We start from the raw sequence: 24,845 nt of genomic DNA, 5'->3' as shown, positions 1-24,845 counted from the left end.
CTGTCTGAATCTTACAATTATCATATTAACACACCCTATAGTTAAGGACCTCTACACTAACACATTTGACTTCCTAATTCGTAGCTTCCTCAAGCATGCTCATGTTTCAACCTAGAGCAATTTTACTATGGATGATTTGTTCAAAACAAAAGGCATTTGAAAAAAATAAATTCTGACATTATCTTAACTGTGACAGTGCAATCCAGAAAAAAAAAATTAATTAATTTGCTACATTATCAATATAGAGGGTCTGAAGTCATAAAAGGTATCTTTGTCAACGTTACACTGCTATCCATTCAAAGGAGAAAATATTTTGCAAATATTATGTCTATGGCTGTCCTTGTTATAAAAATGACTAGCAGGCAGAGCTCAGCCTCTTTGAAGGCTTGCTGGAGCCTTTGAATCTCATGTCTTTGTCTCTCAATTTGGGCTTGCCCTGACAATCTTAAGAGTGCAATGATTTTGTTTCAGAGCTCAAATATATTTTGTGTTTGTGAGGCATTAAAAATAGTAATAAAGAAGTAACCAAGCAGTCACCAGTTTGTATATATTTGGATTATAAGAAAGAGATTCCTAGGCATCCAATGTAACCAGTATGAGTCATTATTCTTAGAGCCATCAGAATTTTTTTGCATTGTAAAACTAAATCTGATGATAAACTCTCAGTTCTGATCCATTTGCTACTGATGTTCTGGCATTTGGGTCTGATCATAATAAAGCTAGATAGCAATTTACAGAGCATTTTTCCAAGTACCTCAAGTATTTGAGGGCTGACTCTCACTAAGGCCAGATAGCAAGAATAAAATTGAATCCTGAGTCTGGTGAAATCAGAAGTTTTGCCATGATCTGCACAGTGGGTGCAGTCCTGGACTAGACAGAGAGGGCAATCTACATGCAGATACATTAGGGCTTGTCTGCTGATGATGCATCCACACTGGAATGTACTTTACATCTGGACCAATGTGAGGCTTTGCTACATGCTATTCCAGTTTCAAGCCAAACAGAAAAATGTAAACCACTATGTCTAGGGATATTTCCTTTCTGTTTTACTCCTATGTTAAATATTCAGCTGATGAATATAGACTGTTTTCATTGAAACTACCAGTCAGTTTAAGCTATGTGTGGGTTAAGCAAGCCGTATTTGGTTTTACATTAGGCCAGAAGGGTAGCAAAGCATTCACACAGGTCTCAGATAGTAGAGTACAGTATAAAAGCAGTTTGTATATCTCTCCACACACTTCAACTCCAGTTTGTCTCCCCTTTGCTAGAGATGGTTTCCAGATCCTCATAGGAGGGTGGCAGAGGGCACAGAGTTAGGAAGAAAATTCAGCTTGCATTAACCACACAGTGTAGACACAAGTCAGATTGCAATGACACATTTCTTACAGTCGTCACCGCATACATTTTGCTGATCACTATATATGTGGGTCTCCCACCAGCAGCTAGAGATTTCAACTAGACCAACTACTTCAGCTTATAAACTTATTCTGCTAGAGACATGGCAGAATTTGAGAACACAAAGATAAAGAAATTAGCTCAAGACCACTGAATGTCTTGCCTGAAGCTCTTACCAGTTTCAGAATGGCATGAAATGTTTGGATTCCTCCTGTACCTCCTCAAAATGATATTGTGTTACCAAGTCGCTAGAATTCAGAAGACTCTTCCCTAAAGAATAACAATTTCCCTTTTCCTCTTACAATGACAGTAATAATCATTTTAGTATTAACAGAATAAAAAAGAAAGAGACCTGATCTATGACAAAGATCCTCTTATGCTAGTCCTTCCACAGGAAGCTCTTCACCGTCAATCTGACACCATAATCTCTGACTCATCCCATCACTATTATATGACAGTTAAATAAGGTAAGTACAGCAGAATTGCTAGAAGGAACTGAAGTGTTATTAACTTATTTCTTATTACATTAACCATAATAGTCATTCCTGAAGGATTATGTATATTACAGCCATTATTTGAGACATTAACACCCTCTTCTTGATGGAGAATTCTCAGTTGTGTCTGCTACATGCTCCCCTCCCCATCATTAGACACCACTAACTGCTTTCCTTCCATCTTTGTTCTTCTTTCTTCTACATATCAACAAAACACACTTCATTTGCAACAGAAATATCTCTCTCCTAATTGAGGTTTCCAGGGAAGCAAAGTGAGGTAATTTAATTACACTCCAAATAGCTACTCTACCTCAAACTGTTCAAATCTCTTTAAATCAAACCTCACATAACGGATAGAGTGCACGTAATTTTACAAGTGTAAGTAAGTATCACGGGCAATACATACCTCAGACTAAGCTTGACAAATGAAATAAAAATTAGCTTTATAGCTCAGATTTTTACACACAGAGCCAAGCACAATATTCATGATCTCAGAAACAGGAAGAATATCCCAAGCATAACACTGTGTCCAGCTACTTTGAAGACTAGAGGATGCACCAAAGTAGTTCAGCCACTTTTGGTCACCTCAAAAAAGGAACAAGTCTGATAGCATATAAATTGTACTTTGTCAGAATTAGACTAATCAGCGTTCTTCCAGGCAATTAGCAGGTGTTTCTGTCTATCTGCATACTTACATGCCCTCTATTAGCTCACTCTCTGAGCATTTCACAAATTTTAATGAGCTTGTCTAATGCAGATGTAGAACCTATACCCATCCCATCAGTGCAAGATAAGTGAGGTGAGGCTAAGAATGGTCCTTGATGGAACATCAGTGTTGAAGGGCTAGTACTCAATAGAGGGCACAAAAGTTTAAAAGTCTTGATCACTCACGGTTATTCAAGCTCCCTCAGATTTTTCTCACAGAACTGGAATGATGGTAAAGGGGAAAGAGACCAGAGTTTAATTCTAAGTAAACCCTTTATAAGATTAAGTTAGCATGCAGCTCACCATGAACTTGAAAGTTCAGTGGCACTAGGAACACAGTTCTATCTCTGGTTTTGCAGTTGTACAGAAGATGCATATCTACTTGAGTTGCTTAGCTCCTGCTACATCAGATACAAACTGGCATAATGTTCTGCCTACAAAAGAACAGTGATTAGCAATTGGAGGAAGGTAAGCAGATTGAGGAGACAGGCTGGAAAGATTGAATTAATGTTATTTGAAAAGAAAAGATTTTTTCCCCCAGATTTTGACACTTACGTAAATTAATGAAAGTTTGTTGCTAAATAAATTTGCTATTATATTCTCTTTAGTTCATTGCTGTGTTTGACTATGAGCACTTCTGTGACCTTTGTGGGAAAACTATTTCTTTCTGTGACAATTATAAATAAGAGTCTCCTAATGGGTGGATGATTATGCAGAATTTGGTGACCTCCAGGCTAGATTGCAGCTGTGTGTTGCACTTAAATGCCTGTAACTACACACTTTCAGCAGATGCGGGTATGGAGAACAGCATCTTTTGTGGACTGGCAAAGGGTATGTCTGACTTCAACAGTCACTGAAAAGATGGAAATACTTTCTAGGAATTTGTTTCTATTACCTTTAGCAGAAGTTTCTGAAGGCTGATGATATCCCACAGGATGAGACACTATGGACATACAACAAAAAGATGTAAGAGAGCAGACCTAAGGCCATTGTGGCAACATATAACAAAGGACAGTTTCACAAGCTAACCTCTCAGAAGCATAAAGAGAAATTATTTCCTAAAGAAAGACTGAAGAAACTTTCCAGCCAAATGAAAAATGAGACATGGTGCCAAAACCGTGAAAGCAGAAAAGGTCTTTCCTGAATCCTTATCCTTTTTCAAATAAATCCTGTCAGATAATGAAGGTAAAACATGGTAGATGCAGAAGGTAACAGCAACCAGAAAACAGTAGTGGTTCACACCGGAGAAAGAACAAGAACCTGAACTAGGATGCGCTGATGAAACTGTCACCGATAGGCAGGCTAAAATTAAAGAAAACTGAAGCGAATGAAAAAGACATAAAGAACATCATTTACATCTCTGGGAACAAAAGAAGAACAATAATTTGAAATTGGAGGGCATGTCAGGAGGCAAAAAGAAACAAAAAATTGTCAAGTCTGAAACAGAATGTAACTAAGGAACCATTAAATCTGAAAAAGTGCTTACTAGAAGGGCACACAAAAGTTTGTTTCCTGTGTCTGCAATGGGTAGGATACCCAGAGATACAGTTGTCAAAATCCATTACTATGAGCTGGAGAACCCCCCTCTTTTGGGATAAGGAGACTTTTTTTTTCACAAATTTATAAAATACTAATCTTCTAGAACCTCTTAACAGTGACATCTCAGCAGAAAAAAGAGCTGAAGAATAAAAGTAAAGTGACATTATTTAGATAGAGTTGAGGTCTCCCTTTAAATTTCTATTTGCTTTTGACAGTTTTACCTTTTACAGTTTTTACCTGTTACCTTTTTCTTTTGCCTAGAGATGCACTGTGAAGGGTCAGGAAGCAGAAGGAGGGAGAATTCGTCTGAGGGTAACTATTTGAAACAAGCTCCCAGGGTCCCTATGCTGCCCAGAGTTAACATAATAAGAGTTCTCAACTCATTCATTTTAGGTAAAGCCCTGAAGATGCATTCTTGTGTAAAGATTCCTTACACTGAAGACTGCAAATACAAATGTAGATAAAGTATAGATCAGATAATGGGATGTTATAAATTAATTTTAGGTTCACATTACATTGGGTCTCTGAAGCTCAAGAATTTTATGTGAAAAACTTGACTGTAACCACACAGGTATTTTTTACCTGGTTGATATGACATATACTTTTGAGGTACTTCCCTCAAAAGTCCATCAGGCAAAGACAGGTTATAAATTATAGCAGAAGGATACCACTGTAGTAGTACTCGCAACAAAGGAGGGTGCAAAATAGACCTTCATAGATAACAAAGAACATGATAATAATATCTATACTTTGCAATGTTGAAAGTCCTTTCTGTAGGATGGTAAAAAACAAAAGCTAGTGAAAAAAATCCATAATGAGTGTGTTTCAGAATATTGCTTGGGAAAACAGACTGGAATTTTAAAAAAAGCAGACATGGATATAGTGATTAAAATTACTAAGAATAGAAGTATTACAGCCTGTGGGAAAAAGATATGTTAAGAAATGGCAAAAGTACAAAAAGCAAGTTCTTTGCAGTCTGGGTAATTGTTAATTTTTTGACAATGGTACAGCAGAAACATGGTTTTTACCAGAGCACTCTTTTTGAAAGAAATAGGATTATATTTTATTACAGCATATATCAAGATATACCTCTACAAGTAAGAATAGTGACCATGAATAACCTCATTAAATTAATCTGCACTAATGTAAAAGACGTTAACAGTATAATAAAAAGGAGGAAAAAATAGAAAAACTTGCAAAGTTTCTAGCAGATATCAGGAGACACACTTCAGAGATGCAAGAACCATTGTTCAGAGAAAATTGGTTTAATCCAGCTTCTTTCTTCTTGTACCCTTCTAGAAAGAAAGATGGTGTAATACTAGACAAACATAACTCACTTACCAAAAAAGAAACAAAACGAAAGGAAAAAAAAAAAAAGGAAATAACAGTCCCAGTTTGACCTCAAAGATTACTATAGGATTAGACAATGCCTCAAGCCAGTACAAGCAGGCTTCTACGATGGTTTCAGGTGCAGCAAAGTCTGTCTCCAGAGCTTTCACATTCTGCTGGTAAAGCAGAATTCTGGAGCATCTGGTGCAGATGTTGTTCTCCAGATGTCTATAGGCAGACTTGAGTGGGATTCATCTGCCTGACTTAGATGTTTAGTAGTTAGATAATCTGAATTTTAAACATGATCATAAAAGCCTAACTTACCAATTTAATCCATTTTTATTATCAATCGGAAGGAAGAGGAGTCTCCAGAGGGCTATTTATCCCCTCTTGGAGTAGTTATGTAACACAGGCCATGAGAGTACCTTACATGTAGATTACTAATGTACTTGTATACATTTAGGGCAGATGAGTCCCAGCAATCATTGTAACTGATGAAACTTGACTATTTGCAGGTTAGCAAAGCTCTAAAGGCATCTCAGAGAACACTACTCTGGTGGACAGAACTGATCTGTGCAAAACTTGCCCTTTTTTATGGTTCTTCTGCTTTCAGGCTTTCAGGAACTTTATGATAAATTATTTCTTAAATAAACCACAGGCTAGATTAATACAAACTCCTTCTCCGGCTCTTTCTGCATTGCAAAAAAAAAGTATTCCTGGCCTTCGTTTTGGCCTTTTTAGGCTTCTTCAATAAACATTGATTCAATAAATAGGACCTGATGGTCCTGTTTCCAGTAAGTACATAATTCTTTTTCTTCTTGTGAACTTGAAAGAACTTTGACTTCTTCTTCCTCTCACCTACAAAGACATTTTCCATATTTATTTCCTTATCAGTTCAAGCTGCGTAATGTGTACTTTGCTACAGATGCTCTGTAAACTACCATTCCCAGAATGCTTTCCTGGTGCCATGCCACGTATCTGTCCAAGTGAACTCAAAACAACTTTTGAATGTGTAAACTGGATAACTCCATTTCCTGCCATCCAATTTGCACTTGCAAATGTCAGTTTGCCTGTAGAAATGCTGATTCTTCCACATAATATTTGCATCTACACAGGTTTTGAAAATTTGCCTCTAGGCGGACAATCACATTAACCCAGAGCAAATTGTTCCTTTTCTTAAAAGCAAAAAGTTATCAAACCTTCAGATGAAAGGGACACTTCAGCTAAAGGTCAGGAAATCCAGCTGTAATTTGGCTTTAACTAGTGCTTTAGATCTCAACTTTAAATTCTAATTAAAGATTGAGGTAGAAGTATGAAATTCTAATGAGGAAGCTGTAGGCTATATTTTTCAGTGTTACATCATGTCCTCTGTTATTTCTAAAAGCAGGATATCATTTTTGTATACTTAGCATAATTTGAGGGCTTGTTTTTCTCACAGAGAGGAACATGGAAGTTCTATGAATAATACCTGACTACTGGTATACAGGAAAAAAAAAAACAAAACAGCATATGCTCTTATTTAATTATATTTTTTCTGCATTTTGATTTTTAAACCAGTTTTTGGAAATTCCAGAGACTGACTTTTAATTTTAGTTATAGTTTGTTCTTTTCTGAAAGCAGAGAAATCTGATCTCAATGTCCTGTTGAGATTCTTCTTGTTTCATGCCCTGTATGCTGGCTAGTAATCAAAAAAAAAAAAAAAAAAAAGGGCTGTGTTTGCCATTAAAACTTGGTTCTGTGCTAAGAAAACTAATTACAAAACTGTTAGCTGGCATTTCAGCATACATACTGACCGAGCCCGACTAGTGCTGGTCACTTTGTCCAAAGCTCATGCAGATTGTTACACGTTCCTTCTATTGGCTTTTGGTTTTGTGTCTTTTGCTCAGGCACCAGTTGACATGCTAGAAGTGCAGTCTACATTCTCCAATTCATCAATCCCTGAAACACATTATATAACCTAATGACAGAGAAGTTGCATCATTTAACATTTCTATGTAGAGAACTTCGTTCTACCTTTGCCACCTGCCTTTGTCATATAGCTAGATTTGCTTTCTTGTTGCTTTCCAAATATTCAAGGGCAGGTACCATGCATTCAAATTCCCAATTGCTGTAGCAGTTTTTAAATGACACTTAAATGATTTGTAGCTTCTTACACTCATGCATCATATCAAGAAAGCCACATTTTGCCATACTCACTTTCAATATCCTAATTACTTTTGGATACTTTTCTTCTTGGAAACTGAAGGACTAGCTGACTTGACCACGTCATTCTCTTGGTACAAATACAACTGTTGATTTCACTCTGTCTCAGAAGCAAGATGGGATTTCTTGAGCCATAAAATTCTCTATTTTGATTTACAGTAATCTTGAAGAATTTCTTATTGTTCCAATCATACTAACAACTAGGCATTATTTTCTGACTAGTAGTTTAATTCTTTGACTTGCCCCAGGTGTACCTGGGCAAGGAATATGCCTTCTTAATATTCGATCAGGTCATTGATTCACTGAAATTAGCACATAATTCTCTTGATATAAAATCCCAGATTGTGCTGCCAGTGTTAGGCATTTTTTCCTTGTGATCTGACCAATACAGGATAAAGTCTGGGTTTTGCCCTGTTGGGCACCCCTTCAAAGAGGAAAAAAAAGCTGTAGGATGTTGACAGACTCTGTTCTCTTAGGTTATAAGTTACTTTCATCCCTGTCTGATATCTTTGCCACCAGCAATTATTTTCCTGAACACAAAACATCCTGCTGATGGAGTCTTGATGATATTCATTGTAGTTGTTTGAAAGTACTCAACACTGGCTTCTTCACAATGATTTCCAAGGCCCTGTGATGAGATTTCATGTCCAGCTTGTGCCTGGAGCTGAACGGATAGAATTTTTCTGTTCAAAGTAGCACAGCTAGTAGTTGTTTCTCTACCTAAATTTTTGGTTGAGCACATGGAAGTAACAGGGAACCGTCAGCAAGGATTTACCAAATCTTTGTCTTCTATGATAAAATGGATGAACTTGTAAATGAGGGGAAAGCAGTGGATGTCATTCATCTTGACTTAAGCGAGGTTTTAAACACTATGTTCCCTGTATCCAACTTGAGACTTTATGGTCTGAACGGGTGTTCAGCTAGGTGAGTAAAAAATTGATTAGATGGGTAGGCTCAGAAGGTAGAGTTTAAAGGGCTGCAGTATTCCTGGAGGCCAGTAACAAGTGGAGTCCTGTAAGGGTCTATCTCAAGACCTCTTGTACATACCATCTTCACTGGAGGCAACAGAAGAAAAGGCAACATAGTGGTGTCATCAAGTTTGACACCAAACTGTGGAGGACAAGTTGATATATTTGAGAGCAGAATGGCCATTTGAAAGGACCTAGACAGACTAGAGGCAAGACTGTGTTGATGGGAACCTCCTGACATGAAACAAAACAAATGCAAGGACATGTATTTGGGACTTAATAACCCTTGCAGCAATACAGGCTGGGGACTGTCTTACTATGGAACGGCTCTGCTGAAATGGACTCTGCTGAAAAGAACATGAGCCAGAAGTGTGTCCTGGTGACAAAGATCCTTGGCTGTGTTAATGTTACAACCCATGCTGGACAGATCAGGGAGGGGTCGTGGTGAGTTTGGAATTCCCTTGGGCTAAATTAAAATGAAGCGACACCAAATGATCAGTTGAACATTTTATTTATGGCAGAATCTGACTGAACTTGGAAGGTGTAACAGTAGGTGGTGGGGCTTCTCACAACAGGAATTGGCACAAAACTATCTCAGTAAATGATGTAACCACACATACATCAGTTCAGGGAGTAAGGCGAGCCCTCCCGCTGGGTCAGGAGGTTCAGAGCAGGCCCCCTTGCTTTCTGGACTCTTTCTCAGAGAGAAGCCCGGGGTCGTCTGGATCCGGTCCTAGTCCCAGACTTGGTCAGCCGGTTTGTGTCTAAAGGGATGAGGTGTAGGGATTACGGGGGGAAAAAAGAGAAAAAGAGAGAGAGAAAGAGAAAAGAGAAAGATGTCACCAGTCCTGGGTCCAGCATTGGTCCAACCAGTCGGGGCATCCAGTTCCAGTGGGCGCACACATGCAGGGCTTCAGTTCGTGTCCCTTTATCATCTCCTTGTCCCTCCTTTGGGCAGTCACTCAAACTCATTAGGCTAATTAGGTGTCATGGGTGGTTTGTGCTTCCAGAACCTTCAGGAAAGGGGTCGGTGGGCTTGGGGTTCATTTGGGGAGTAACTTCTCCTTCCCTGCAGGCACGACCCCTGTTTGATCTTTGGCGATACGTGGTGAGCTGCCCCGCTCAGCGTATCACAACAGGGAACTGCACATCCTCCAGCACAGCATGTCACTCTCTCAGAGCCCTGTTGCTGATGTCGTGTGCTGATCACTGCTGATCGGCTCCAGTTCCTTGTTATGCATGTTCCTTGTTACGCAGAACTTGCCCCACCACAATGTTTGAGACATTAATTCTTTCAGTCTCTCACAGTTAACAGAAGCACAGCCGGTAGAGTGATGGAAACAGTCACCCCCTACACTTAGTACTCATTAGACTATATCTAGAATACTGCAGTTTTGGCCCTCCAATACAAAAATGTCACTAATAAACTGGAACTAGCTCAGCAGAGCAGCAACACAATGCTCAGGGGCTGGAGCACTTGCCCAATGAGCAGAGGCCAAAGTATCAGGGCTTGTTCAGCCTGGAGAAGATGGCTTTGGAGCAGACCTAACAGCTCCCCTCCAGCACCAATGGGTAGGTTATTGAGAAGACAAAGCCAGGCTCTTCACAGTGCTATGTGATGGGAGGATGAGAGACAAGGAGTATAAGTTGAAACAAAGAGTGTTCAGACTAGATGTAAAGAAAAACCTTTTCACCCTGAGGACAGTCCAGCTATGGAGTAGGTTGCTCAGAGAGGTTGTGCAATGTCCATCCCTGGACACTTTTAACTGGAGAGCCACATGATCTGCTCTCACAACTGACCCTGTTTTGAACAATAGGTTGGAATAGAGACATCCTGAGGTCTCTTCCAACCTGAATTATACTATGATCCTATGACAATGCCACCTCTTAATTTTCCTCTATCTGGGGATTTCTGTAAAGGTTTCAAGTTTGTTTCTCGGTTCTCTCCAACTTTTTTTCAGGTATTTCAATATTCTGCTCCTGATTGATAGCTCTTCAGTGCTATTCACAGCTTGGGCCTGATTAGATGATGCCAGTTTCCTGACACCTTCTGCAAAATAAGGTATTAGTTGTAATCATGCTATTATATAAAAGGCCAAATTGTAGGTCTTGAATGGACTTTAGGCCAACAGAACCTAAAGAGTCATTCAGATGACCAGCAAAAAAACCTCTTGAGTCATATGTCTAAACCTGTAGGGCTAGTTGAGATGTTCTAGGCTTTCCCAGCTAGCATTGTACTATGCTCCAAATAAGCACAGGTCTTCAATAATCCTGTCTGCTGGTCCGAGGGAATGTCTTAGATACCCTGTATTACTCATCTGCGTTTACTCAACTAAATCAATCTGTAGCTCTTAGGAACAATAACAGGGGCTTAGATATCTTTTTTGCATTTGAACATAGGCATGTATTCATTAAATCTAGTTGTCTCCATGTGAAGCTGACTCCCAGCATTTTCACCAAGTCAAGGTCTCATTATTGCACTAGTCATAGTGGAGCCAAATCCTAAATGCCTACAAGATTTTTATACACGACATATACCTTACCAGTGATTCTTCTAAAAAACTTAAAATACTTTTTATGTTTAGATGAGCAATGAGGAAAGCAAGAAACTTACTGTGTGTCTTCATATTCTTATACTTTTTTTTATATATAATTCTGGGATTTTTTTCCTAAGGCTATGTCTGCAGAAGGTATGGAGCACAGTGCAGAAAGCCTGCACCTGTTTGAAATGGATATGTTCACATCACCACAGTGCTGTATCCACCCAAAAGACTAAGTCATCTAAATTGCTTTCAAGGCTCAAGTGAACACTATGCTACATGGATGTAGTAGTTCAATGCAGTGAAAGCTTTGGGGAATGCACTGACACTATAAATAATCTCAGACCTGCAGCTAGTATAGTGCCCTTTTCACAATATAAGTAACAGAACTGAGGAGGGGAAGGTAGATATTTTCTGAGATGTTACTGATGCTCATGTCAACAACAATAAAAACCACAGGCTTTTTCAAAACTATACAATGGAAAATTTTAAGTGCATTTTTATGTGCAAAAACCAGATGTGGAAATGAAACAAAGCTTCTAGATGAAAAACAGCAGAATTTAGAGTTGCCATTATGGTCCATGTGCTTTGCACTTCAAAAAGGTAGGCCAGAAATTATTTAAATATTGTTAAAAGAACCAAGATGATTTTTATGCACATTTGAAACATAATGTAAAAATTGCCTTCCAGCTAAAATTGACATACTTAAATGAATCCAGTGGAGCACCACCAAATGGTTAGGGAACATATAAAGTACAAGAAGGGTCAAAGAGAATTAGGTTTCAAAAACACAATCAATCACAGAGAATCAAGGTTTGTTCAACCTTTAGAAGGCAAAGGGGAAATTCTATTGTTGTCTACAACTACATAGTGGGAGGCTGTAGATAAGGTGTAGCCAGATTCTTCTCAGAAGTACACAGAATAGAATCGTAGAATCATTTAGGTTGGAAAAGACCCTTAAGATCATCGAGCCCAACCGTAAACCAAACAGTGCCAAGTCCACCACTAAACCATGGCCCTAAGCACCACATCTACACAACTTTTAAACACTGCCGGGGATGGTGACTCAACCACTTCCCTCGGCGGCCTGTTCCAATGCTTGACAACCCTTTTGGTGAAGACATTTTTCCTTATATCCCATCTAAACCTCCTCTGGCCTAACTTGAGGCTGTTTCCTCTCATCCTATCACTTATTATTTGGGAGAAGAGCCCAACACCCACCTCGCTACAACCTCCTTTGAGGTAGTTGTAGAGAGCAACAAGGTCTCCCCTCAACCTCCTTTTCTCCAGGCTAAAAAACCCCAGTTCCCTCAGCCGCTCCTCATAAGACTTGTGCTCTAGACTTTTCACCAGCTTCGTTGCCCTTCTTTGGACATGCTCCAGCACCTCAATGTCTTTCTTGTAGTGAAAGAACAAGAACACAAAAACTGAACACAGTATTCAAGGTGCAACCTCACCAGTGCCGAGTACAGGGGGATGATCACTTCCCTAGTCCCACTGGCCACACTATTTCTGATACAAGCCAGGATGCTGTTGGCCTTCTTGACCACCTGAGCACACTGCCAGCTCATATTGAGCTGACTGTTGACCAATAAACCCAGGTCCTTTTCTGTCACATCCCAATTTCTCAGGACGACAACTCAGGTTCCTCCATTTGAAGGTCAATATTAAGGTGAAATGACACCAGAGATACTTTACTAACAAAACTCAAATTTTATTCGCTCACAAGAATTGGCATGAAACTACATCAGTAAACCATGTAACACATACTAACCATACATCAGCAAACATATACTACAAGCCTTGCTTATTTGGAGATCAATTCAGGGAAGACAATAGAGTCCTCCCATTGGGTCAGGAGGTTCAGAGCGGACCCCCTTGCTTTCCAGATGCCTTCTCAGAGAGGAGCCCAGGGGTGGCTGGATCCGCTCCTAGTCCCAGACTTGGTCAACAGTTTTGTGTCTAAAGAGATGAAGTGTAGGGATTACGGAGGAAAAAAAGAGAAAAAAAGAGAGAGAAAGGAAGAGGAAAAAAAAAGAGAAATTTTCACCAGCCCTGGGTCCAGCATTCATCCAGCCAGCCTAGAGGTCCAGTTCTGGAGGGTGCACACACTTGGGGCTTCAATTCCTGTCCTTTTATGATCTCCTTGCCCCTCCTTTGGGCGGGCACTCAAACTCATTAGACTAATTAGGTGTCTTGGGTGGTTCGTTCTTTCAGAACCTTCAGGAAAGGGGTCGGTGGGCTTGGGGGTCATTTGGGGAGTAACTTCCCCTTCTGTGCAGACATGACCCTTGTTTCATCTTTGGCCATCCGTGGTGAGCTGCCCCACTCGACATATCAGAACACAGAACTGCGCATCCTCCAACACGCCCTCCATGTCCTGTGCTGCCCAGCTTCTTCACCTGTGGTTCATTGTTATGTTTGCTGCTATGCAGAACTTGCCCCACCACAATGTTTGAGACATTAACTCTTTCAGTCTTTCACATTTTCTGCCCCACAGCTTTCCAGCCACTCTTCCCCAAGCCTGTAGCATTGCATGGGGCTGTTGTGACCCAAGTACAGGACCCAGCACTTAGCCTTGGGATGGATAGGCCAAGAAACAATGGACATAAGTTGCAGCCTCAGAAATTCTGACTCAGTATAAAGAAGAATTGTCTTACCATGAGGGCGAACAAATATTTTAATAGGTTGCCCAGAGAGATTATGATATTTCCATCCATGGAGAGATTCAAAATCTGGACCAGTTCCTTAATAACCTCTTCTAACTGGACATGTTTTGACTAAACGATGTCTATAGATTCTTTTCAACCTATACTATTCTATGATTTTACGAAATTTGTGGTTTAGTTCACAGTGCAGTAAGAAGCATTCCCAGGCTCAAATTTGGCTGTTGTAGTCAATTGCAAAATGGATGATAACTGCTAGGAAATTATAATAACACCCAGTGAAACACTGGAAACTGAGAAAAGTAACTGATTTTAGAAATATACTGAAAAGGTCTCCAAGGTTAATCACTAATTTGTGGCTCTAATATTCACTACTCCCAGAAATGCCTCTTACAAATGCAGTATATATCAATTCCTAGCGGATATAAATAAAAAAGCGCTTTTGATCATATGTTATTAATACATTTTACAAAGAAAGACAGTTCCTTCATTTGAAAATGTATTCGAGACACAGCAGTATATTTTTCCATTTTAAAATGAAATGTTTGTATTTGATTTTGGTTTTGCTGTTGTTTTTATTTGTTCCTCCCTTCCGCATTGTTACATTATCATTTTGACACCTGAAGGAACAATAAAGTTTTATTTAGAAGTGTCCTTAGAGTTCAAGACATATTTGGTGGTATTAACTTTCCTTTATCTTTGGTAAGTTGCAACTCTGGTTTGGGTCTTTTTATTTTGCTTAAATGTAAGGAACATGCTCAGAAGAGGTTTACAAAGAAGCATAGAGAACTTCAGAAAAACAGATAACTCTTTTTCTTTTTTTTTTTTTTTTTAAATGACTGGACAAGTCCTCAATCCCCTTTGTGGCAAAATTAAATCTAAAAACCCAGCAAGGTGCATCTTGGAGGAAACAGGTGGCCTCATTAATTTATGGAAAGTTTGTACTTATTACTATTTTTTCAACATAGCTAACACAACAAAAAACATAGCCTGCTGGTTTTTAGCCCTGAAGATTATAGAAGTTGAGAACACCTGCTTCCATTAAGATGGAAGAGGTGATCTTCACTTCCTGTAGTTATTTCCTCCTTATCAGTGATTAGTACTGTATAAAAGTTTTGTAATACCTGAAGCAATAGAGAAGGAAAAAGATGACTTTGAAGCAGAGGCAAAAAAAGTCCTAATTACAGGAGGCAGTAATTTCTGTCATAATTATTTTTCTTTTCCTGCCCTCACTCAATTTATGTCCATAGTAGTTACAGGTCTAGTAGCAAGTAGCTCCTAAAAGTTCAAGAAAAGCATAAGACTATTCTTGTAAAAACATCTGGTTTATTCTCCAATTACGACAATAATAATAATAAAAGAATTGGAATATACAAAACAAGTGATGCACAATGCAATTGCTCATCACTCACTGACTGATGCCCAGCTAGTCCCTGAGCAGCGATCCCCCCCAAGGCCAACTGCCCCCAGTTTATATACTGGGCATGACGTCATATGGTATGGAATACCCCTTTGGCCAGTTTGGGTCAGCTGTCCTGGCTGTGTCCCCTCCCAGTTTCTTGTGCCCCTCCAGCCTTCTTGCTGGCTGGGCATGAGAAGCTGAAAAATCCTTGACTTAGTCTAAACACTACTGAGCAACAACTGAAAACATCAGTGTGTTATCAACATTCTTCTCATACTAAACCCAAAACATAGCATTGTACCAGCTACTAGGAAGAAAATTAACTCTATCCCAGCCAAAACCAGGACAATTACTTTTATACATTTCTTTTCCTAAAATCTTAAATATTTCAGATGCAATTTAGACACATCCACAGTGGAGATGGAGAACAAGAAAGTATAATTGTCTTTGCACAAGACTTTGTCATAATAAGTATCTTTTCCATCCCTTTCTTCTCCCCTAGACTGCCTTAGAACATTAGCAAAAATAAGGAATTTGATAGTATGGAGGCTTTTGAACATATCCCTGTACAAGTCATTATTACTGCTTCACTAGTTTGGCAGTAAGAAAAGTCAAGGGATATGTTGGACTCAAGTTTAATTTTTTCTGGAAGAGTTGAAATATAAGGTACAGCTTTTACAGGAACACTAAAACATTATTAACATTTTATTTTTATTCCCTTATTTAGGAATGTCTGTGTCTTCTCAGCTTCTGCTATTGCTCCCTTTCTTTTTTCCCTCCATTTGGATTTCCTGCTCAGCAGCATCTCTCTTCCCAGGCTCTCTCTTTGACCTGTCCTCGGTCCCTGCTACCTTTTTGTTCGCTAAACATAGAACCTCTTTCCTTGTCAATTTTTCGTCTTCTTCCCTTCAGCTTCTTTTTCCAACAATTCCTATTCCTTTAAATTCTCCTGCAAGTAGTTTTGGGTTTTTTTCCCCCTCTCTGCATGTCTTCTTCATATCTTTTCTTCTCACACACATATACTCACTCCACTGAAGGCTAAGCTAAACAGAAGATGTCATGGCTGTGGGTGCATGTGGAATATAAGAGCATCTGGTTCATTAGGGTCATCAGATGAAGCTTTTCAGTTCAAAGGGAATAACAACAAAGCAAGCAATAAACAAATCACACAGAGACACAAACCTGATAAGCAAACAAAGAAGGGAGACAATAAAAGATACCAAAACTCCTCAAGCACTAAACGCTGGGTCATTAAGAAATTATGGATACAACTTTGAAGAGGGACAACCCAGGCCAGGGAAACAAGATGAACAGGATCACTATGGATATTTCAGGGGGATCATGGAAAACCATTAAGGAATGTGTACGGGAAGGGACATAGGTGAGCAAAAGGGAAGCATCAGGGAGGGAGAAGTGGCAGGCGGGGATAGAAGGAAGGGTGAAAGGTTTGATAGCATGTAAGTAAGCACTGGCCAGTACTCTTGTCTGCCTGAGCCCTGTGTCTGATCAATGCAGTCTACCTTACCTTCTTCATAAGTCCTTTCTTCACCATTTTCTGTGCAATTTCACTCTCTATCCCATGCATGAGTGCTGCAAGGTCTAGGTGCTACAATATGGAGAAGGAGCCATGGGTGCCAGGGCTTACAGCTCTCTATGCCAGTGACTGGAGGGACCAGAGCCTAAGTCTCTGCATGTGAGAATTATAAGGGTCGGTAGCTGTGTAAGGGTCTCAGTGTGTTTATATTTTACACTAATGAATTTAAGTTGATGCCCGTGGATGTGTATATGGAATTCACTAGGAAATTTCAAGCTGGACTAGCCAGTGAGAAGGAGGAAAACATACATCTGGAAAAGTTAAAAAACTTTATAAGGGAGTGCAGGTCCCTTATATCAGGGCAGGGGTATCAGGCGGGCAGAGGGTCTGTGCCGGTATTTGGGGGGACCCATGAGAGTGGGGTGCCCATGGAACCAGTGCGTGAGTGCTGTGTGTGTGCAGCGAGCACCCAGCGGAACCGGCCGGCGAGTCGGGGACCCGTGGGGTGGGTAAGGGGGGCCGGGGTGCGGGCAGGGAGAGGGTCCATGATGGTGCTGGGGGGATCGGCAAAGGTGCTGGTGCAGGTGGAGAGTGCGGTGTGTGTGCTGCAGCAGGGACCTTCTGCCTCTGCCAGCCCCAGAGGAGGGGGGGATGTGGCTGGCTATACTTTTATGTGAGTTTTATGTTTGTTTAATATATGTGAGTCCTGGCAGTGCTATATGTGGATGCTGGTGAAGGCAGTGCCCTGTGCGTGGCAGTCCACGCGGCAGTCTCCGTAAGTGACCTCTGCGGTGTATGTGTGTGCACACACCTCTCAGGGGTGCACGTTCAGCCTTGCTACTGGCCAAACCTGCAAACGGGAAAACAGGAGCCGTGTCTGTCAGCCTAGGATGGAGACACCCAGGTCTGCGGGGATGCCCGGCTGGGGTCCAGCATCCATGCAGGATGAAGCCTTGAGTCCCTGAGTCCACTGGAGGCCATGGCTTCACAAAGGCCTTAGGAAAGCACCTGAAGACCCAGGTCCGGGTCTCTGTTCCTGGATCTCTCAAGTTTAGAGATGGCAGAAGCAAAGCTTTCCTAATAAACTTTGAACCTTCCAACCTAAAAGTCTGGACCATTAAGATAGTTTTGGGGAATAAGAAAGAAGAAAAAAAAAAAAAATACAACTCCACTTTCTGGTGAAAGGCACCTGTGGATATTCTGCAATTATTGTCAACAGTGACAGTGCCTTGATTTTCTTTTGCACTTCCATGACATACTGACTAGGGTGATTGTTTCAGTGACTTCTGTTTTGCAATAAATCTGAAATTATTTTCCTTGTCAGCATGCTGGCAGAAACAGCATGATGATACAGAAACAATGACAAAACAAATTGGCAACAGATACTTCAGGTACCTTTGTCAGATATGAAATATGTGGTATCCAGCAAATAAATCTATTAGTTCTTAGTAGCAACAACAACTGACAGTAAGACTGAAAAAATCAGACTTCTTGAATAGGTGGGCAAAGCTTTCTGAAGGATCTGCAAAAAACATTGTCTGTCTTTTGCCTTGGGCTGGACATGGCAGCAAATATGCATAATGAATATGGGATGCAGGATTATATATTCCATTACAAGGAGCCTTCAGATCAATTTGCAAACAAACTCAGGCATCAGAGTTGCTGTAGGAATATTTCAACAATACAAGTCTTGAGTAGAGCTACATATATCTTATGCATTTTTGCTGGACTTTCTCGATCAGGACGTATGAATAGATGTGAGACTGATTAGTATGGCAGTGCTAACAGTAGCCCACGGTGTGCATCAATGCATTGACATAACTTGCTTTATTTAGCAAGTCCTCATCTATCTATCTGATACAGTTGCATGTGCAGTAAGGACGTTTTGTAATTACTGAGCAGACATAAATCTCAAAAATATGAACAGATTCCTTGAGAATTTCTTTGTTAACACACAGTGGATACAGACCAAGGAACATTTAGAAGGAAAGGATGTATTAACACAAGTGAGACTTTTCTGTACCTTTTTGTGAAAGGATAGCAGCTAGCAAGACATGAACACAAACAATATAGTTTCAGTCTACTTTGTTGGGGCACAGTGATCCAACATGCTTACAATGCAAGGAACTAAAAATCTGGAACTTACTGCCTTAAAAACTTCTTAGTACTGTTTTATTCAATATATTTGTGCCTAGTGGTACAGCACTTATCTGGGATCTAACTGTGATCTGTAATTATTTATAATATTCCCTTTAAGGTAGCAATCTAAATTAAAATTACTAGCCAGAAGGTTTTTTAAAAGAGCAACCCTAACCTCCTTAGAAAATCACAGGCATATTGATATAACTAGTTCATCATACATTTTCTAGCACCCTAAGGCATACCAAAGTCTTTTTTCTTTTTTCTTTTTTCTTTTTTTTTCTGTTCCATTTTCGTATAGGATCTCATTGAGCATTTTTCTACTCTTTCAGGAAATTTTCAGGAATATAACTCTTCACAGTTTCAAATTGTAAGCTTCTGTATCAATTTTATTTGCTTGTTTATTGATTTCTTCCTTTATGTAAAGGCAATGAAATGCGAATTTGGGGAAGCCACAGGACACTGGTAAATTTTTATATTATGTTGCACACAATGTTGACTCATTTATTCCCTTATTAACATGAAGTTTTTCTTTATTATTACTTGTAGGAAGGAGTATGATGAAAATCTGTTGCAAATCTCTCGTCTGGTTTGTCACTCAGCAGGGAAATAAATAAATGTCTCCAATAACTTTATCCAAAGCATTTTCTTTGGTAAACACAATAAAGTACACATAGATACATGCAAGCAATGAAATACCAGAACATCTGGTGAACTGCAGGTGGGCCAGGCATATGAAGTCGAAACAGGTGCAGAGAAGCAGGTTTTCTAATTCTGAAATTGTATTAGATGCTGGTAGGTTTCTATATATGTGAGGCAATGACCTGCATAATTTCCACGTAGGTTAGAATCAGTCACGTGTCATGTTTAAGAACATATTTCGTGAAAGGATAGGGCTGCAAAGGAAAAACACTGTTACATGAAGGTTTTAATTTTAATATGTATTTTAATTACAATGTCTGTGGATGTCCCAATCTCCTCATCCTTTCCCTTTGTCTCATTCCCATAATACCAACGCTTTTATACAAGTTAACTCTGGTGTTGAAAAATTGCTGTTTCTTAAGTGAAACTACTGTTACTTAAGGTGCCTCTACTCTTCCCTTTGTAGTATGGGGTTTTTTAAATAGTACTGAGTTACAAGTATTGAGGGGAAAAAGAGAACTCTTAGTAAAAGGATGTTTCAAAAATCCAGTAGTATTTTTAAGATCCCAAAACAGGAGCTAATGCTTCCTAATCTCTTTGGTAAATTTGGCTACCAAAATTTATCCGAATCCTTTAGGATTGTGAAATAGGACTGTAAAATATTTCAGGAATAAGATATTTCATTTTATGTCGTGTTTTTTAACCTCATCTAGAATTCCAAGGAGAAAGCTCCTTTCCATGACCCTTACATTGTTTTACTTTTACTAGGCTCTAAGTTGGTGAAGGAGTTTTAAATTTTTAATGTGTCTCACTTGAATTCATTTGGATCTCATTTGAATTCATTATTTGTCATTTACTTTCTATAGCATAGACAATACCTACATCCAGATACAGTTTGGCCACCTTTTGTACAAAGATAGCCACTGCTTATATGTGTTTCTGTCTGTGCTCATCATACTATGTACATTACTCCAAGCAGTTTAGTGAGAAGAAAGTGCACAGAGATATTTCTGTATCACATCCCTGGTGTTTGTATGCAGAAGCAGGTTTCAAATTCAATGTTTAAATTCAATCAAAAACCAGAAAACAGGCATATGAATTCAAAATGAAAAAACAAAACAAAACAAAACAAAAAACCTAGACCAAACTAAACAAAATAAAACAAAACATATTTACTTAACTTAGTCACTGTTAATTACATAGTCACCAGTTACATGTGCTAGACCAACCACTATAATCAAAGAAACCTGACTGTCTATTGTATGATGACTGTCTTTTGCTTACCCACTTTGCTGGTAGAGGCTTTTACCCTGTTATTCATTTTTTGCTTACATTATGAAACAGTAAATCTGTAGACGGTCTTAATACATACAGTTATTCCACTGGTTTCTAATCAGTTCTGTGTCAAATTTCTTCAGTTCTACCATTTGGAAAATAATACTTTCATCTCCGCTATAACCCTCAAGCTGTTTTATTTTCCCCAAAAAGGACGTGAGCAGGCCCTGACTGCCAAAGGAAGCCTGGAGATATTTTTGCATTACCACTTCCTAAGGATTATGTTTTCCTCTTGCCTGCCAACAGTCAATATTATGGCCTCATCTGCCTGATGCTAATAGCTCAAGTTATCCCAGATCTGCTGAGCTTACCAACTAACCCATCTTTAAGTTGATGCACCTACAGTAGCTATTAAATAGGCTGCACAGTTGAAGTGGGAACTATCATAACGGCTATCTTCGCCCTTCCACTATTTGTAGGCCATAAACTGAGCACAATTTGACCTATTGTCAAATAACTGCACATGTATCCACTATGCACACAAAGCTTACAGACCAGCTTTATTATGTAGAACACTTGAAAAATGAACACCAAAACAATCATCAGCAAAATCACTGAACAGTGATCTTATCAACATGTTCACCCTGAAAGTCTATTCCAGCCTTAGCATCCCACTAAGAACAATGAAAACAGACCAATAATTATTATTTATGGCAGTCATGAGACAAAATGCATGTTATTTTAAGTTGCACATTAGCATTTAAATTAAACTAGTTCACTTCTTAAAATACATTTATGGGCCCAAACTTGAATCAGAGGTACAGCTGTTAAACATGCTTTTGGGTTTTCAAGGCAGGAGGGGAACCCTGTCAGTATGCACCATAAACAATAAGGAAGGGAAAAGATCACCCTTTCTGATGGCGGCATTTTTCCTTTGCCCACTATGTTACTGCTACTTGCATTTGCATTTCAGAATCTCTTTGAAGACTTTAATATCCAGACATCCTACAGAATTTCCTTCCCTTCTTTCAAGATACGCACCAGCCTGTGTTCTCCTGGCCCCACTCTGCCTGTGTAGTCTCCTGTGAATCCTACTCATACGCCAGCCAGTGGGACTGCTGCCTCCTGGAACACAGTGTGAAGGTATATAAGTTAACCCAAGCATCTACACACAGCAGTACAAAGACCTCTGTGGGCAAGTTTTCCTTGCATAGAGGTCGCCTTGCATGTCTGCATCCAACATTTGTGGCAGTTCCAGGCTGTACTGAACTATATGGTGCAGAAACACAAGCTTGATTACTTCCTTAATCAGTTGTTTTCCAGTCAGCTGCAGAAGAAACACTCTCCTTGATCTTTCTTTTCCTCTCGCAGACTATTAGTTTTCCATTTTCTTCCACCTGCTGGAGTCTATCTATCCATTCACTAAGCAAGGAGCCTAAGAAAATCCTCTTTAAATCCATATCATCATAGAGAATACTTCCTTGGCGTTCTAATTCTCACCTAATTTAGATCAAATCTATGGAAAATAAACTCAGGGATTTAAATGAAGTTATTTCTCATTTAAACTTGTGCAACTCACATCAGGAACCTCAAAATCAAAATCATTCTTACCTTAAATGCACAGGTCATTTTTTCCTTTAGTGACCTGAGGGGTTGTTTTCTTCCATTAGTAACTGTTGTAGCTGCTGATGGTCCTACTTAAGATTCCTGATGGAAGCACTTTGCCATGCAAGTCACTGACACCTCCACATTTCTCTCAGAGTGACAGAAGGTCGTAACTCTAAGGATACAAATCAAGGTGAGAAACCTACTGTTTGCTATAATTGCAGAAGTTCTGATCATTATGCACACCTCTGCCAGGAATTAATTTCATTGTGGTCTTTAAAAAGCTGATTATCTAATGGCTTAAAGAATGCAAAGTTTTTCAGAGCTGTTAGTTTTTAACATAGATAACTTTACTCATGAGCCTGACTCTAGTCCATTACACAGGTTTTACGTGTGATTGGGCTTCAGCTGTACTACTTTTTCACTGAAAAGACTACAGTTTACCTTTTCCCTTCTTTCCTTCCTTCCTTCCTTCCTCTGTTTACCATATTGTGTTTAGCAATCAAGTATTCTGAATGCCAAAGGATATTATATCAAGGATAAATATAAAGAAACTATAGGCAATTACAGGGAATTTTGTATGAAAGCCAATGTACAATAACACTCTAGGTAACAGAATGTTTTTAAAGGGCTGAGATCCTAGAAATCTATCTTGCAGTATCATAATAAGGTAAATAAAGGTCTTTCTTACACTTAGAAAAATATTTTATAACTGCCTCCCCCCCCCCCCCCCAAGATGTATGTCATCTTATGCTATGAAAGGTGGGAAATGACCATTCTAGATGAGACCACAGTTCCAGCCCAATTTGATGTAAGTCAGAATACCAGAATGCTAGCTCCAGAGGGTCTGTTCTTCTTACCAGTACACCCCCAAAATAATGAAGGATTGCATCCATACAGGGAACTGCTCATCTTTGAGCTTAAACCTTGAGGAAGATAAACTATTCCTGGTAACTCATCTGAACGTTTTCCTACCAAATGCTCTTTGAGCAAGAACATAGAACCTTTGTAAAAAGATAATTGAAATGGGTGCATTGAAATATGCATGAGAATCAGAGTTAGAGAATACATATGCTAGGAGATGAGCTGTAAAAGAAACAGAGTTAATATTGTGGAATTTATCTTGAACATCGGACATAATAGCTAAGAATGGAAATATTTTCCAGAAGCTAACTGGAAATATTTTTTAATTTAAAGTAATAATTGACCAAACAAACACTTGAAAAATCTAGTCCTCCAAAAGACAGGAATTGTTCTTAGAAAATTTCTCTCAATTAAAATATTAAAATAAAAATTCCAGATAAAACAGTTTTAAGATGAAGTTAAAATTAGGATTTGTTTTTCTATTAAACTTTAGATATGAAAAGAAAAATGTTTATAAGTTATTCATTAAGTAAATTAAATATATATATTTTAGATACAGATCGTATTATTTATTAATCAAGTGGATATAATTTGTACACATATATAAATACCGTAAAGATAATCCTGAGAAGACTTCTAAACTTCCCATGAATACTCTGCAAACAGTAATCACTTTATTCCACTGTAATTACAAAGAAAGTCTGATGTCTTTTCTGGCTCCCAGATACTGGAGCATACGAACACCTTACCATGTTTAATGATTTTAATTTCAAAACACTGATATTGGAAGAAGATGCTACGCTTCTGTAACAGAGGGAGGCTAGGAAGGAAGACTAGGGCATAGCATCTTTAAAAGAGTGGCATGGCTTTGTCCCAGCCACACTGGAAATACGTGAAGCAGCCCTCCATCCTTTATAATGACTAATCGCTGGACCACGCTTTGCCTCCATCCCTTCACTTAATGGCTGCATCTCTCTTCGAGCTGGGCTCTCTTTGAGGTGAGGATGGACCCCAGAATGTATGGTCATTGCCAGCCTGCTCAGGAGATAACCACAGCTGAGACAGCGCCCTGAGCACTGCCGAAGACCGATCTGCGCTGATAGGCACATGAAGAAACACTTTTGCAGCCCCTGTCTAAATTACAGCAGGGTCTAGCCCACAGTGTTAATTTCTCACTTCCAAAAGAATGAAGAGGCCAGTAAATCTTTCAATGAAACTGGAAACAGTGCAACTCTGTTCTACATAAATGTGTGAAGTAGAAGTTCAAAGGTTATCCCTGAATCATGGCCTTATGTAAAATCAGCCCGCCACCATGTCAGCGTCATATGGTAACACTTTAAACACTTTATTTAAGCATTTCATTTAGGAAACAATTACTGTAAGTTTTTGTCTAATATAATTAATAGGTCAAGCAGCACTTATTAAGTCTTTAGGCATTAATTAACATTTAAAAATTATCACATATGACACATTAATTAGATATCAATCACTTATTAGAACTACTGACATTTAATAAGCATTTTAATTTATACCAAACTATCCTGCT

Source organism: Harpia harpyja, chromosome 4 (assembly GCF_026419915.1).
Source record: "Harpia harpyja isolate bHarHar1 chromosome 4, bHarHar1 primary haplotype, whole genome shotgun sequence".
Taxonomy (NCBI): domain Eukaryota; kingdom Metazoa; phylum Chordata; class Aves; order Accipitriformes; family Accipitridae; genus Harpia; species Harpia harpyja.
This window is presented reverse-complemented; position numbering follows the sequence as displayed.